This window comes from Artibeus jamaicensis, unplaced genomic scaffold (genome assembly GCF_021234435.1).
Source record: "Artibeus jamaicensis isolate MK-2021 breed Jamaican fruit bat unplaced genomic scaffold, CSHL_Jam_final contig_457, whole genome shotgun sequence".
Classification (NCBI taxonomy): domain Eukaryota; kingdom Metazoa; phylum Chordata; class Mammalia; order Chiroptera; family Phyllostomidae; genus Artibeus; species Artibeus jamaicensis.
Window position 1 is genome coordinate 246,006 of NW_026521840.1, and position 13,877 is coordinate 259,882.

Genomic DNA, 13,877 nt, shown 5'->3' on the forward strand with positions numbered 1-13,877 from the left:
GTTCAATCTCCTTCTTTTCTGCCACTGCTGTAACAAAACCGGATCTATGTAGGCTGCGTGTCCAAGGAAAGTGAAAGACAAATGGAGCAGACCTAGACCCCACAGGCTCAAGCCAAACCCAGTAGAACTGGCCTAGATTAGCATAACACTAAATGATGCACAGTTGCATGAGCAAGAAATACATATTAACATGATGCAGTTAATTAAACATAATTTAATTTAGTACAATTGAAATGAAAAACAGCACAAACCTGAATTTGACAATTTTATCAGTTTTACCATATGTACACACACATGCAACTATTACTTCAATAAAAATAATTCATATTTCCATCAACTCTAAGACTTATTTAATGCCCCTTTTTTTTAAAGATTTTATTTATCTTTAGAGGGGAAGGGAAGGAGAGCGGGAGAGAAACATCAATGTATGGTTGACTCTTGCGTGTCCCCTGCTGGGAACTGGCCTGCAGGGAACCAACCGGCCTGCAACCCAGGCATGTGCCCTGACCGGGAATCGAACCACGATTGTCTGGTTCAAAGGCCCGCGCTCAATCCACTGAGCTACACCAGCCAGGGCTATTTAATGCCCCTTTGTAAACCATCTGTCTCTCCACCCTTGCCTCCAGGCAACCAATGATCTGCCTTTCTTTCACTATAGATCCTTTTGAATTTCCCACAATTTTAAAATAAATTGAATTATATAATATATACTCTTTCTTTTTTAATTTTATTTATTTATTTTTAGAGAGAGAGAGGAAAGGAGGGAGAGAGGGAGAGAAACATCAATGTGTGGTTGCCTCTCACGTGGCCAGCACTGGGGACCTGGGTCCACAACCCAGGCATGTACCCTGACTGGGAATCAAACTGGTGACACTTTTGGTTCACAAGCCACATTCAATCCTCTGAGCTATACCAGGGCAGTATTTACTCTTTCATGTCTGGCTTTGTTCACTCAGAGTACTGATTTTGAGACATATCTCCATCATAGCATATATCAATATTTCATTCCTTTTCATCTCCAAGCAGTATTCCATAGTTTGGATATAATCCCATATTGTTTAGCGATTCATGGACATTTGGGTTATTTCCACTTTTTGGTTATTATGAGGAAGAGCTGCTACAACATTTATGTAAGTATGGACATATATTGCCACTTATCTTAGATGAATACTTAGATGCGGAATGGCTGGGCCATGCAGTAGGCCTATGTTTAGCCTTTTAACAACCTGACACACTGTTTTCCAAAGTGTTTGGACCATTTTGAAACTCAGTAGCAATGAATTGGAGGTCCAGTTGCACCACATTCTTGCAAACATTTCATATGGTCAGTGTTTTAAAAGTCTAACAAATCTAGCGGGTATGTAGAAATATCTTATTGTGGTTTTAATTTGCATCTCCCCAATGATTAATAATATAGTACATACTCTCATATACTTATTGGCCATCTATGTCGCTTTTTTTAAAAGAAATGTCTATTCAAATCTTTGTAATTTCTAGGGGGTATTTGTCTTCTTTTTGAGTTGTTAGCGTTATTTGCACATTCTGTTTGATATATGTGATGCTGCTACTGGGTTTAGAGCTAGTTTATTGGGCAGCATTTTTTATTATTGCATTTTATTTTATTTTTATTTTTATTTTATCGATTATGCCATTATAGTTGTTCTATTCCCCCTTCATTCCCCTCCACCCTGCACACCTCCTCCCCCACCATTCTCCCTTTAGTTTATGACCCCATGTCTCAAGTTCTTTAGATTCTATATTTCCCCTACTATTCTTGCCCTCCCCCTATCTATTTTCTACCTACCGTCTATGCTACTTATTTTCTGTACCATCTCCCCCCTTCTCCTTCTCCCACTCCCCTGTTGCTAACCCTCCATGTGATCTCCATTTCTATGGTTCTGCTCCTGATCTAGCTGTCCTCTTACTTTCATTTGTTTTAGGTGTGGTTGTTAATAACTGTGAGTTTGCTGTCCTTTCACTCTTCATCTTTTTTATCTTCTTTTTCTTAGGTAAGTCCCTTTAACATTTCATAGAATAAGGGCTTGGTGATGATGAACTCCTTGAATTTGATCTTATCTGAGAAGCACTTTATCTGCCCTTCCATTCTAAATGAAAGATTTGCTGGATTGATCAATCTTGGATGTAGGTCCTTGTTTTTCATGACTTGGAATACTTCTTTCCAGCCCCTTCTTGCCTTTAAGGTCTCTTTTGAGAAATCTACAGACAGTCTGATGGAAACTCCTTTGTAGGTGACTGTCCCCTTATCTCTTAGACAGCATTTTTGAGGCTGCAACTGACCTGTACAATACCCTGATGTGTATATTTTCAATTACATACCATGATAATAAATTGCCTATTCAAAATAAGTAAATACAGCCAAGTAAATAAGGCAGCAAACAAAAATATTTCTTGTCAATTATTTAAAAGGAAAGGAAAGTACTATTTATTGACCACTTATTAAATATGTTAACAGTTTTACTTGTTTTAACTCACTGGATCATCAAAATGATCACTGGATCATCACTGGAAAATGATCACTGGATCATTTTCTGTCAGGTAGGTACTATTATTATACCTCTTACAGCAAGTTGGAAAACTGAGGCTATAGAAAACTGAGGTTCACAGTCAGATAGCCTGTAAGTGGTAGAACTGGGTGGGGTTCAACCTTGGAGCTGCCTGATTCCAACGTGCATGCTCTTTCTATGAAATTGCGCTGTTTTCATCTATGAAGCATAGCTCATCTTCCCCCCAAGTCCAGGGCTAATGCTCAAGTGCCACCATGTCCAAGCCAGTGGCCAAAATAGAACTAAAGCTAAATCATGTTGACAGATTGTATTATATTACATAATAGTTAATAGTAATATTACCTAAAACATTTTATTCCAGTTCCATTGACAATTAAGTGATCCTTTTTCTGAGTTCCAGGAACATACTGTGAGACCATAATTATAGGTATCACTTCACTCTGCCCTACAGTGAATGCCATTTTTCTTATGTCTGGCCACTGCAGAGATTGGGAGCTCCCTGATACTGGGAACTATGCTTATTCATCTATGTACCCCCACTCCAGAGCACAGAGCAGAGGGTTGCCCCCATGGCCAACTTAAGGAATGTGCCATTTCCTAGGTTTAGTGATGCCATGAGTGAAACAGAGGCTTCAGACATGGTCTTTGCTTTCAAAGATCTCAGTCTAGTAAGAAAAGCAGACATCAACAATTGATTGCATCGAATATATTAAGGGCTATAATATATTATGAAACAAGAGCTGGAAAAGTAAGGACTTCCGCCAAGATGGAGGTATAGATGGATGTGCCGTACCTTCTCACACAACCAAGTTTAGGGACAACTAAATAAGAGCATCAGAAAACACAACCAGAACACGGAAAATTGAACTTTTTGGAAGTCCGGTAACAACAAATTCTTCAGCCCGACCGGTAAGGGGCGAAACCGGCGTCTCGTGAGGGGTTGCACAGGACTCCGGTCGGACGGACCCAGGTGCGGAATCCAGACGCGCGAATCCAGACGCACGGGTTCCAAACCCAGGATTGGACCCAGGATTGGACCTAGCAACCCACCGGGTGAGCGACTGCTGAGGAGACAGTGAGGAGGCAGGGCTGCGTGTTGACTGCGGTTGCCTATCTGTGGGCGAGCGGACAGGCGAGGGAGTGGGCGCTTGGACCGGGCCCGGCGGTCCCCGTGGCTTGCGGCAGTAGAGGGCGCCGCCATATCCCCGCTCTGACCACGCCCCCACATACAGCGTCACAACCCAGCGACCTGGGAGTCCAAGGCGCCGCTTCTCCTGCTTAAAGGGCCAGAACAGACCAAAAATGTCGCAGAAAAACCTCAGAGCCCCAGAGATAAATCTAAGCGACGAAGAAATAGCAAAACTCTCAGACGCACAGTTTAAAACACTGGTCATCAGGTTCCTAACAGATCTGGTTGATTATAGCCACAAATTAGAGAAACATATGAAGGCTAAACTAAGGGAAATGAATGGAATTCCACAGAAAACCCATAGAGATGAAAAGGAAACTGGGACTCAATTCAATGAAGTGGCCCAGAAGAAAGCAAATAATGGCCAAACAGAAAAGAGTCAAGGAGCAAGAATTCAAAGAAATGAGGAGAGTCTTAGGAACCTCCAGGACATCTTTAAACGCTCCAATATCCGAATTATAGGGGTACCAGAAGGGGGAAAGACACAACCACCAGTGGAAAAATTATTTGAACAAATAATAAAAGAAAATTTCCCCAATCTGGCAAAGGAAATAGACTTCCAAGAAATCCAAGAAGCTCAGAGAGTACCAAAAAAAGTTGGACTCAAGAAGAAACACACCAAGGCATATCATAATTACATTAGCCAAAATTAAAATGAAGGAGAGAATCCTAGAAGCAGCAAGAGCTAAGGGGACAATCACCTACAAAGGAGTCCCCATCAGACTGTCAGCAGATTTCTCAAAAGAGACCTTACAGGCAAGAAGGGGCTGGAAAGAAATATTCCAAGTCATGAAATCTAAAGACCTACAACCAAGATTGCTCTATCCAGCAAAACTTTCATTTAGAATGGAAGGACAGATAAGGTGCTTCTCAGATAAGATCAAATTCAAGGGAGTTCATCATCACCAAGCCCTTATTATATGAAATGTTAAAGGGACTTATCTAAGAAAAAGAAGTTAAAGAAACATGAACAGTGAAAGAACAACAAGCTCACAGTTATTAACAACCACACCTAAAACAAAAGCAAACTAAAAGAACAGCTAGATCAGGAGTGGAAACATAGAAATGAAGATCTCAAGGAGGGTTAGCAACAGGGGAGTGGGAGGAGGAGATGGGGGAAGAGGTAAAGAAAATAAGTAGCATAGACAGTAGATAGAAAATAGATGGGGGGGCAAGAATAGCATGGGAAATATAGAACCTAAAGGACTTGGGACACATGGACATAAACTAAAGGGGGGTAATGGTGGGGATGGGGGCAGGGTGGAGGGGAATGAAGGGGGGAATAGAACAACTGTAACAGCATAATCAATTTTAAAAAATAAATTAAAAAAAAAGAAAAAAAAAAAAGAAACAAGAGCTGTGGGAACCCAGGCAAGCCAGTCATCAATTCCATAAATGTTTGTTGAATGAATAAGTTATGTAATTTGAAAGATTTCAATTCATCAGGTGTAGTGCTGAGGTTAAAAACACAGGATGTACAAGCAGACAATCTGAATTTGTGACCGAGCTCTACCATTTGTTTCCTATATAACCACAGGGAGTTTACTTAATTCAGGCACAACTGTCTCATGTGTATAATGGGGCTAACTCATACGTTTGAGCTGAGGATTATATATGTTACTGTATTGAAAACATATCACTTACCTAATGTTTATTGTTATTATTTCAAAGCAGTATTTCTGTTAATTTTCTGCCTCAGTGCTTACAATTTCCACAATTAACATCACTCCTGAAGGCTAATAAACTGTTTTATGAACCTGGATTTGACCTGGGAATAGAGAACTGTGTGCGTGGGGACAAAGAGGAGTATCTATGAACTTCCTAAATACTTGTGTTCGTTATAGATTGGTGGTTGGTTTGGGTTTTGTTCTATGAAAATGCTTTTTGAGAAAGCCAAGATTCTTCATTAAAAATATTTAGATTCCCTAACTCCCATTTGCTGGGGAAATTTGCCTTTTCTGGTGGGAGAAGCTCAGTCGAATGAGCCAGGTATACCAGGAACACAGTCTGTTATAAGCAGGAAGGACTTTATCATACAAGTGCAAGTGAACACACACCTATAGACATTCTCACAGCTGTTGTCTCTGGGCTCCAAGGAATGGGTTAAAAAGTCTTACATTAGACTCAGTGCTTTCCACTCTACTAAGCAGGTTATACACGTGTACTCATCAATGACTTCTAGCATCTCCATGAAGGACATGCTATTATAGCTCCACTTTGCTTATAAGAAAGACCAAGAGCCAGAGTCGCCTTGCCTAAAAGCCACAGAAGTTACAGGAACCATATGGGACAAACTGGATTCAAAAAGTAACATACCTGACTCTGGTCAGCTTCACTTTCTGCTAGATCATAATCACACTCTTGAGCCACCCCATCTACCTACTGCAGACAAACGGGACGAAAAGGGGGAAGAAGCGTCCATGTTTCTCTAATACTACAGATGATCATTCTCAAACTCCATTCCCTTTGCACATCCCCTTCTGCTGGTCTCCCTGCTTCTCCATTCATCTTGAGCTTGCTCAGATTCTCTGGATACTTGCCCTGTTGGTTAAGAGTTTGTTTTCTTTGGAAGTGATGGAGAGGCATTCCTCAGGAAGCAGAGAGAAAGGGGGCTTGGAGTTGTCTTGTCTAACAAAATAATTCCAAATTTAATGTGAATGCCAAGTGGAGGAACTTTGGGATATACATAAAAATTACAAGAGACAGAGAGGGAGAGCATGGGTGCATTTGAGGACTGTGGGATCCTTTTCCCACCAAATTCTATGGTTGTTAACAGAAGCAACAGTTTAGTTTGGATAGTAACAGAATTGCCAAAATGTACCTGAGGTTCAGATATACTGATGGCTGAACCAAGAAGACCTCAAACTGGGAACATATACACCTTGTAGCTCCTTTAAAGCAAGAGGGGCTTGGGTTTATAGAGAAATTATACTTTAGAAGTGAAACAAACCTTAAAAATGTGGAAAAGGGGATTAAATATGGGAAAACCAAGGAAGGTATTTTGTATCTTTTGCGGATTGAAAAGAAGAAAAAAGCTTTAGAAAAAGTCAGTAGCAGGAGTCATTTCGAACTGAAGGACAGGTAAAGAGCTTCCCAGACAAGAAAAAGCTAAAGGAGTTGATCACCTCCAAACTAGTATCATAAGAAATGTTAAAGGGTCTTCCTTAAGAAGAAAAAGAAATAGATAAAAATATGAATAATAAAATGGCAATAAATGCATATTTATCAACAAATACTTTCACTGCAAAGAGACCAAATGTCACAATCAAAAGATATATGGTGACTGAATGGACAACAAAACAAGACCTTTCACAAGACACTCATTTCAGATTGAAAGACACACAGACCAAAAATAAAGGAATAGAAAAAGATATTTCATGGAAATGGAAACAGAACAAAAAAGCTGTGGTAGAAATACCTATGCAAGACACAATGGACTTTAAAACAAAGGTTATAACAAGAGACAATGAAGGACCCAGCAATTCCACTTCTGGGTATTTATTTATCTGAAGAAACCCAAAACACTAAATCAAAAATACACATGCATCCCTATATTCATTGTAGCATTATTTACAATAGTCAAGATATGGAAGCAACGTAAGTGCCCATCAATAGATGAATGGATAAAGAGCAGTAGCACATATATACAATGGAATATGACTTGGCCATGAAAAAAATAAAATCTTGCCATCTGCAACAACATAGGTGGAACTAGAGGGTATTATACTGACTGAAATAAGTTAGAAAACAAAAAAATGAAAGATGATTTCACTTATATGTGAAATAAAATAAATAAATAAATAAACCACCAAGCAGACCAGAAACATACTCGTATATACAAAAAACATTTTCATGGTTGCTAGATGGGAGGGATGTTGGGGGACGGGTAAAAAGGTGAAGGGATTGAGAAGTACAGATTGGTAGTTACAGAGCAGTCATGGGGATGTAACGTACAGCATAGGGAATACAGTCGATAACAGCCTAAGGCCTATGTATGTTGTCAGATGGGTATGAGCTTTATTAGGATGGTCACTTATAAGTTATATAATGTCTAATCACTGGGTTACACACCTGAAACTAATGTGTTGGATGTCAACTGTAATTAAATCTTTTTTAATTTTTAAAAAGAAAGGAAAAGGTCAGTAGCTAGAGTCCAGTAGCTTAGAAGAGAAGAATTTTGATATCAGTTTGAAGCATTGATGTGCGACCTGCACAGAGAGGACCTTTCTTCTTTGCTCGCCAGAACAGCAGCAGTAGTGAATAGCATTCAAGCATATCAATAAGTACTTCTGCTATCCTCACTTTAAACAATGATAAAACAAATAAAAAGAGGTTAAGTTGCCTAAGAATACACATTTAGTAAGTGTTAGTACTATGATTTAATCCAGGCAGTTGATTCCAAACCTTGTGCTCCTAACCACTATAGTATATTGTCCTAACCGGTAGCCAACTGAAGGGGCCAGTCTCGTGCATTGTGGTTAAATGTCAGCACTGCCTCTGACAATTCTCAACCTGCTTTGATGCTTTGAGAAGAATACATCTGGAAAAAGAGTGAGACTGAAGTATTTCTCACTCCCCCAGATACATGTGGCGTAGAGCTGAAAGAAATGAGGCAACAAAGAAATCCCCAACCAAGTTCTTTCCCACACCACATACAGCCACCTCCCACGAAAGTCATTTTCATCTGGATCCAACATACAGGCACGTTCCTTCCAAGGCTCTGCCAAGCCATACCCCAAACTGTCCAACTGCTGGTGATGAAGTAAACTCACTTCTACCCATTTATGCCAACATTTGCAAAGAGGAAAAGCCAGACCCGAATTGTCAATACATCAGCAGCAGAAAAGTATATCCTTCTGAAGGAGCGACTTGGATCAAAATGTTCTCTGCTGTTAATCACAGGCCAAGGTCAGGCAGATTCTTTCCTGACATTACATAAAGGCTGGAAAGGCTTTCTGGGAGTGCCAATTGCTGATGAAGGGGAAACACCATGCAGGAAGCGAGGGAGTGGAGGGGGGCACTTCTTAACAATGGCTCTCTAGAGATCACGAAAGTAATCTCCTTCTCCTTCCTTTCCCCCTCTGCAGGATATGTCTGTTTCTTTAAGTTTTCTGCTTTCCTTTCATTCCCTGTATTCCAAAGAAGCCTGTGCCGTCTATGGTCTGTGCATTTATGCAATTTCTGAAGAGCGTAGGTAGCTGGAAGTGTTTCTTTTATTTTCTTAAAACTACGCTTCCAAAGGACAGTATAAACTAAAACTAACTGTGCATGAGTCCCCACCTGTGACATCACTGAGGTGAAGATGTTCCCCTTCAGGGAGAGCAGTTAGCACTGCAAATGCCACCAAGCAAAGCACAAAGGAGGCGGAAAGATTCTGATGAGCAACAGTGAGCCTGGAGTGTACAATTCACTGTGGTTCCACCTCACAGAATCTGTAGCTGCTCCTCCACAGATGGCTCGTGGGTGGGAACTTTTCTGGGATCAGCAGGACCCATGTGTTGCCATTTCTAGAGAAAGTCTACCCTTTTCTGTATCTGCCAGGCCAGTTAAGATGGCTGGCAGGTAAGACAAGATGGTTTGGGTGGAAGAACTGGCCTACAAGGGCCTGTGCGCCCCTTCTAATCTCCCTTCACTAACCCTGGCTACAGAGCTTGCTCCAAGCTCCCTCCAGAAGAGGAAATCAATCATCCCTAAAGTATTGACAGTCAGAAAACCCTGTCTGATTACAGAGACAAGTATGCTATTGAGGCAAGAGTACTGGATTTGATGTTACCTGCAATGAATAATCAGAGGCAGGCTGAGGAAAAGAATCATCTGTCAGGCATGGCTGGGCTAAATAATCCTCCAGGCCCTTCCGGACTCTGAGTGGCAGGAAAGCAGAGTACTTAAGAGTATGGGTTTTTGGACTGATGCCCTAGGTTTGAATTCTGACTCCCCCACGTATTCGTTCTGTGACTGTGGACAAATTACTTAACCAGTCTAGCCCCCAGTTTTCTTACTTGTTAAATGGAGATGGTAATAAATGGCAGCCACCTGATAGGGCTATTGTGTAGATTCAGGGAGTTAGCAATATGTATAAAGTACTTAGAAGTGTCTGATACCTAGCAACACTCAATACGCATTAACCTGTATATGGCGGGAGGCCTACCTTCTGGGCCAAACCATGCTCCTGACTGGTTGTTATGGCCTAAGACACACCATGTCAGTTGGGTTTTTTTTTTTGGTCATCGTTTCCTTATCCATGAAAAAGAGGGGAACTACACCAGCTAGGCTTTGTGATTTCTAAAACGCCCTTTTTGCTCTGACATCTCATAGTTTTATACGCTCAAGAAATGGAGAATATAAATGTACCCATCCTCCTTGGCATTCTGGTGACAGTCATGCCTGGAGGAAACCTGCTTCCCAGAGAAGGTGGAACTATGGAGCAAGAACACTTGTTCTGGGGGGTCTGAAGAATTCAAGGCCATTCCTCCAGTGGTCTGGCCTTTTCTGATGGCATTTCATTACTCAGCCCCATTGTCTTCATTGACAAGGAGCACTTGGTTTCCTAGGGCAGTTTCCAGAGGAAGATGAAACATGAAACACAAAGACAGCCTTATCAAGGCCCCGAGTCCTAGCTGGATGAGCCTGATTGATGAATGGGGCAGATGGGGGCAGGAGAAAGAATGATTAAAGAGAAGGGAAGACACATGTTTTGTATGGTGTGCTTTACAGGACAGATTTGAAATTGAAAACAGCCCCAGAGCTGGGAACGTTTGCACTCAGCTATAAATCAAGACAGACCCAAACAACACTTGTAGGTTGTGCAATGTGACAAATAAAAAAAAAGTAGAACTTTAGGTATCCAGAGCATAGGAAAAGCCAAAGTTTGCTTGTCTGGCAGATTCCTGCTGGCTTGAGTAAGTAGGTCCTAAGGGTAGGGATAAGGCAAAGAAGCTGAAGTGGACTATTCAGCTGAAACTCTGCTGATGACTACTTTTTTTTTACTCTAACTGAATTGATAAGTCAAAGTGGACTGAAGTTTCTCCAGTGCATTCCAGGAACAAAACCATCATAGATATATGCTTAGGAGCTTATAATCAGTAACTTGGCCTATAGTAGCCCTATATGGCAGGGTAGACAATTTCTCTCATGATAAAAATGCTCTACAACAGTAATGGAGTTTCTAGCTGGATACATGACAGCTCAGAATAAATACTATACATCCTCACTTCCCTTACAGCTAAGAGGAGGTATATGACCAAGTTCTGACTAATCAGATGCAAACAAAAATGATGGGTTTAAGTCCTTCCAGGATATACCATAAAGGGCAAGAGTATACCCTTTAATTTTTTAATTGCTCATTTTCCCTCTTTCATGTAGTTGAAATAGGTATGTGGTGGTGAACCATGTGGACAAGAACAGTGCTGTAGACACAGTGAAGTAAAACAGAAGGAACCTGGGTCCTTCAATGAAATTATAGAGCAGAGTTCTGGGCTGCTTGCATCCAGATTTTTCTATAACTCCCTTATTTTAAGCCCCAATTATATAAGCTTCTTTGTTAGAGCAAACGTATACCCTACTATACTTTCCTGTGCTAAAACACTAATACTATACTTACAGTGTTCTATATATAACTTCTGGATCTTGCCTTGTCTTTCAGCAGATACTTCTGGATCAAGACTGCCTGCGGGCAGAACTTTTTTTAATTGAGGTAAAATTGGTTAATAACATATAAGTTTCAAAGGATCCAAGATGAAGGTGGAGTAGGAGGAAGTTATAATCGTGTCCTCCCAGGACCAAAATAAAATCACAACTAAATTATAGAACAACTTGAATAACCAACTGAAGGCTAGCTGAACAGAAGTCTCATAACCAAGGATTTACAGAAGAAGCCACATCAAGGTTGGTAAGAAAAACAGAGATGAGAAAAGGGCTGGCCTTGCTTCCATGGGTGGCAACTAAGATTCTGGAGGGCTATCTCAGCTGCAAAGGCCCCCCAAGGAGCACTGGACCCCCCAGCCCAGAGCATCAGAGCCAGGAAGTAGCATCTACATAACATCTAGCTGTGAAAATCAGCAGGAATTCTGACCACCCGGGAGAGATAGGAGTCTGCTTGTGCCCTGCTTGTGCACCTCTCTTTACTTTAAGAGAGGTGCCTTCTCTTAAAGTAAAGGGCCAGCCCACAAAATATCATTGGCAGCCAATGACACTGGGTTCTGGCAGACAGAGTGCAAAGTGGACTACAGTCACATGATTAGAGTCTGGGGTTTGTGGCTCTTGGGAGAGAACTGAAGGGACAGCCACCAAGATCCATGTGCTGAGTCCCTCTCCCACACTGTAGACACCATCTTTCTGGGGTAGAACAATCCTCTCCTCATGGCATCAGCCTGGGAGAATGCAATGGCCCCACCCTCTGGACTCCCTCTCACTTCACCTTGCAGAGCTAGCACCCTCCTGAAAAGTCAGTTGCTTGGGCAGAGGTGCGGAAGTCCAGGTAGACTCAGGAGATGTCAGGGAATGAGTTGTATGGCTTTAGGGCAAGTGACATTCCACCCACATTTCTCGTGAGCCTGACTGGCACCTCCCTCCTGACCCGTGGTGGCCCTGCCCTGCCAAGCTCAGGTCCTTGAGGAAGTCTGTGAAGAATCTGGGATGAACTAAGCTGTATGGCTCTGGGGAAAGGGCCACTACTCCCACACACCTCTAAGCCTGTCTGGCATCTTTTACTCCTGGGAGATCCACTAATCCCATCCACCTGACTCCTGCTGTCCCTGCCATGCTGCACTCAGGCTCCCTGCAAAATCTGGGACATGCTGAGTTGTGTGGCTATTTCACACATGGGACTGCTACAGAACCCTCCATTCATACAGCCAAATCTCGGTCTGTTTGGATCTGATAGAGTCTGCTGGCTTCACCCAGATGACTCCCTGAGACCCCATTCCACCACAAAGCTCTGCAGACACCCAGCGAGTGGCATCTAGACTTGATGTACCCTGGGACATTTGCTGTGCAGCCTTAGACCCAGCATTGGCACTAACTTTCAACCTGTATCAATCTGGTGAACACTACTCACTCCTATCTGGTGACTCACTGGGAACCTACCTCATGCAACTTGAGTACTGCCACAGGTTCTTTTAGTGATGGGGCCTAACAGGCAGCTGTCAGGCAGACAGGCAAAGGCAAATCTCAGGGTGCCTTGGACCTCATGCTGACCTGTCCCTGACCTCAGTGCTGGTGGGAGCTGGGTTTGCTCTGCAGTTTGGTCCTTCCCACAAACACTCAGACCCAGCAGAGGCATCGAAAAAATATGAACCTCTTTGTAGCTCCAAACAGGTTGCCCGGGGCCAGTCACAGGCAGCATCTGACATTGTCCTGAACAAGAGTCCCTCCCAAAAAACTCAGAACCAACAAACCCAGGGACCAGTTTCAGATAATTATCACAGCAGGAACCAATTAGCTTCACAAATGGCATATCCAAAGGGAGATCTCAGCAGGCACCAAACATCATTGAGACAAATTCTACTTCATGTGGTCAGCACCGGCACAGCAGCTCTTCCCCTGATTAGGGTTAATCCTCACAGTCAGCCAGCCTGAGGGTCAACCCCCTGCACAAACAGGCCAATAATGGAGCAATCAAGACTCCATTAAAACAGAACTACTGGCATAACCTACACAATGGAGATGCCTGGAGCACCCAGCTCAGGTGATCAAGGAGACTGCACCATTGCATTGGATCTATAGATGGCTTTGGGTGGTATGGGCATTTTAATGATGTTAATTCTTCCAATCCACAAACACAATGTTTCCCCGTATTTGTATTTTCTTCAGTTTCTCTCTTCAGTGTCTTATAATTTTCTGCATACAGGTCTTTTACATCCTTTCAACCCTACGTTCTTCAAAACAAAAGGTAAAAATTGTGGCAGCATCCTGTGGTTCTTCCTAGTTCCTTTCTCTTCATATTGCAGATGAAACAACTAATGCTCAAAAAAGAAAGATATTTCCATTCAAGGGAGACAACGAGTAGGTTAAACTCAGCACTTTGGTGCCAATGCATGGCCTTCCCCACTCTATTTAGCACCACAAATCAGGCACTGCCTACCAGTACTTCTAATTTTAGTTCCCTACTGTAGTTTCCTCTGTAGCACTTGTCATTTTCTAATACACGTTTAATTCGTGTATTT

The 13,877-nt window shown here is 42.1% G+C and overlaps 1 protein-coding gene across 1 annotated transcript in view; it reads right to left on the bottom strand.

Moving 5' to 3' along the window:
- Positions 1 to 13,877, bottom strand: part of LOC119041773 (vascular endothelial growth factor receptor kdr-like) — a 171,105-nt gene that overhangs the window by 129,885 nt on the left and 27,343 nt on the right. The window lies entirely within an intron of this gene.